At 33.7% G+C, this 4094-nt stretch overlaps 1 long non-coding RNA gene across 1 annotated transcript; it reads left to right on the forward strand.

Moving 5' to 3' along the window:
• Positions 1 to 10: 10 nt before the first annotated feature.
• LOC117318579 lies at positions 11 to 1951 on the forward strand. The gene is made up of 3 exons (XR_004530408.1): positions 11 to 194; positions 574 to 662; positions 915 to 1951. It is a non-coding gene; the product is annotated as an uncharacterized LOC117318579 (long non-coding RNA).
• The last annotated feature ends 2143 nt before the right edge of the window (positions 1952 to 4094 follow it).

The raw sequence follows: 4094 nt of genomic DNA on the forward strand, positions 1-4094 counted from the left end.
CAAAAAATAACTTACAGATAACTAAATCTAATAAACATTGCTTCTTATTACAGGATCCAAACAGTCAAGAAGAAGCACATAACAACGAGTTAAATTTAAACACAGAAGCCGAAACTTTGCTAGATCGCACTGTCTCAAAGAAACAAAAGGGGTTTTCAATTAGCAGTTGCTTCAAAAGTTGTATATTTTGTGGCGTATGTATGAATATTCGTTTTTATGTTCAAATAGTTTTTGGTAAATAAAAAAATCAATATGCTCATAAACTTCAATGAACAAATGTAACAGTTCAAATCAAACAATGTCATATAGATAAATACAAAACAGTGAGTATTGAATATAGATATTACTTTTTGAAACATTTTTTTTTTCAAATCATCAATTGAAAATCAAACAGAATGTGATATCTTTACAGCAGTAACCAATGTCGGTACACAGTGACTAGTCTACGGCTTTGTTACCTTGATACATAAAGATCCATAATAATACTGGATAATATTATATAGGCTTACAATCAACTGTATACAAACTTACAAGTAGAGACATTTACTGACTAGTCTTCTTCAATAATCTAAGGTTGAAGTACCTGACACGGACCAGGAAAAGTCAATCATTGTCAGCGACAACTACAGACAGAGAAGAGAATCAGAACGCCATTTACTGAGGTACTCCACAATATTATTGCTTTATTTTACACTTTCAAGTTATTGCTGACTTCAAAACAATGAAATACCTGCCATTCATTTTTTACATTTTTTATTTTGAACTGAAGGCACATATAAGATAAAATTATTTTCATATCTCTTTTCAGTGAAAAATTCATTGATATTTAAAGATTGATTAAAGCAATTTCACATTCTTCTTGTTCTTACATTGAAGTGGTTTAGTTTGTAAATATTGTTTTGATTTATCACCAGTTCCTGTAATTCGACCGCTTCAACAGATGTATCAGGACGTGTTGATAGCATTCAATTATCAGAATCTCAGCACACCGACAGAGGATTACGAATTGGATACGATACTGACAATAGAAGCGACGAATTAGAGGAGATATTTGTGTGAAGATCGAGATAATGAGGTTATAGAAAACCGGGAGTACATCAATACCTACAATATAGATCTGCTTGCATCTGTATGTGATCTATATGTTATGAAGAATGTTCAGGACGAGCGAAAATCTCCATCTGTGACTGATCCAGGATGTCTTATTATATTATTTTTGTACCATGTCAAACATATATTTTTTTCTTTTGTTCAGGATTATTTTGTCTTGGTATTTTTTTTCCAATCGGCAAATACTGGACAAAATACATCAGCCATCAAATAATTGAAAAATTGATTCAAATGCATTTCAACTCTTTGTCATTAAAGAAGTAATTAAAGGCGTCAAATTTACCAAAAATGCATTAAGATATATTTTTTTTATTTTGTGCTTAATACCGAAATCTCGTTTTCAAATACTGGATTGATGCTGTTGCTGCAGTTTTATTTAACCGCTCCAGCTAAGTTATTCATTGTGCAACAGGACGCAGCTTTCCATAAAATCATCATGGTTAACACATGTTCTGAGTTAGTAAACAAAGCCATTGAAATGTAATCACCGATTTCAGTAGAGGCTAATATGGTGCCAAAGGGAAAGTGACAGTAATGGTTCTGATTTAATAATATTCAGTTTGTCATAAGCCTATTTACATCCTAATAAACTGAAATATCAATTGACAAAATTGAACCACAGTTTCATAGACCAAACATTTGCATTTGATTCCAACTAAATATGTAGTTGCGTTACGTTCAGCACAATGCTGTCACTTCTATTGACAACGTCGTATACAAGGATTGATGAGTCATATAATTATACAGCTTATTATGGTCACAGTGTCACAGTTTCGAATTTTGTATTTCAGAATGCCTTTAACACAATGAACACGGAAATAAAATTACCTGGCTGATGTAATTTACGCAGTTACTTCAATAGAAATTACCATATGAAAAGAACATATCTATGCTTGAGCTCACGGTATAAAAATACATTATCACGTGATAGTTTAAACTATTTTTGGTAACAATGTACCCCATGTACCACACACCACTCGGATATGTCTACATTCCTACATTCGGATTTCAAAAGCTGTTTTATCCTTAAACAGCAGTCGGCATGAAATCGTGATCATCATAAACAACGTATCACAAACGGATGAGTCTTAAGAGTCATTTATAAAGTATATATAATAATATTAAATTAAATATCTATAAAGGCTGGGTTTCAAAATGCCCTAAGAAGCAAATATTGTATGTGCTATTGGTAGCCTCCGTAGTTCTAAGTTTAAAATTAGGTATTTTATTCCAAACATGTACATACGCAAGAATATAGCGCCCTTTTTGCTCCAAAAACGAAAACAAAGTTTCTTGGTTTGGCAAAAAAAAGGTACAATATGATTTTTTTTTATAGAAAATTAAGTATGAACATGTTCATAATAACATGTTAGATAGTATATATGCGAAGCAAGAAGTTACAATTTTGACTACATTAGGAACAGGAGATATGGAATCTGGTCATCTAATCTGGAATCCAATATGGCTTCCTCGTCCTGAGATATAATTGACCACGTCAGTGTTGGTCTACGTCGTAGTTATAATTGTCCAAGTCGACCATATCTAATTCCTGCAAAATAACGGTTGGTAGCAATATCTTCTTTTCATGAGGTTTGTCTTATTCCATTTGACTTTTGGATGCAAAGGCTTACTGGTTTTCTATTGCATGTAGTATCCTACAGTAGATTGTTCGAAGGTATTGTATTCTAACGTATGAAAGTTGCATCTAGTTTAACATATAGAGACTTTGCCTGTCTGGTAAGATCTAGCTCAAGTTGAGATAATGTGTTGTGAATACCAAGGCGCTTTCATTTTGTTAGCCAGCACCAAATCATTTGCGTCTCGCTCTGATGGTCATATATGGGTCCTCAGATTCCATTCAGACAGGTTCTTACTATTCTGGAGTGCATCGTTAACATCAATGAAAGAGTTGGAAGCAAGTTTTGTTTTGAAAACAGCAATTGTTGAAGTGTCCATGGTATGACTTCACTACCAGTCTGGATTTAGTTATGTTAGCTTGTATGTCATCATGTTATTTCTGCCATCCCTAAACCTTCGATCAACATTGGCATTGTCATTTATCACCAGCCAGGAGAGACTATCCATGATAGCTTTTGTAATCTTCGCATCATTACTGCTTCCGGGATTAGGTCCTACTGTACCTAAAAGGTAACGATCGGGCAGGGCTATGCTCATGAACTTTAAATAGTTCCGATTCTTCTGGCCACAGTAGGGGAATCGCTGGAGCTTTTGACCAGAACTCTCACGTATAAATATATGTGCTGTCAACTATAACAGTCGCTCGCTTGCTAAAAATTGCTTCAGAAAACACTGTGATATCCTCCAGAACGCTTTCTCTTGTAAATGGACGATTCGATTGATTTCAATAATCGGAAACTGGGCACCCGGACAGAAAATTGCGAATGAAAAACAATACCGACGACCAAATGGATGAGCTAAAGGAAAGATTTGTGTGAAAATCAAAATAATCAGGTCACATCAATCACGTAGTACTTAAATATGCATCTGCTTGCATATGTGATCTTCAAAACGTTTAAAATCTATAAGATGACAGAACATTTGTATTACTATTTTTGATCAATGTTAAATATGAAATATCTTATTTTTGTGTTTTATCGTTGCCTTGTTAGTCACACATGACAAAAATACAAAACAATTGCCAGCAAAAAGTAAAGACAACAACTTCACCAACATTGCATCAAGTTCTGTTTTATTTATTTCAAATACTGAAATCCAATCGATGGTGTCGGTTTCATTTACCTCCTTAACAATTAATTCGCTGCAAAGCAGGACTTATCTTTCCATAAAATCATGATGGTCAGCATATGTTCTGCATTAGCAAATCAACACGGTGACATTCAAACGTCATTAGCATTAGTAGCAACGAGAAAAAGAAAGCTATGGTCCAGATGATATAAATCCTAAGTTTATCATTAATGCCATGATCAGCTTCAATATAAATTGACATATTTGAATAATTATCG

Source organism: Pecten maximus, unplaced genomic scaffold (assembly GCF_902652985.1).
Source record: "Pecten maximus unplaced genomic scaffold, xPecMax1.1, whole genome shotgun sequence".
NCBI classification, from domain to species: Eukaryota; Metazoa; Mollusca; class Bivalvia; order Pectinida; family Pectinidae; genus Pecten; species Pecten maximus.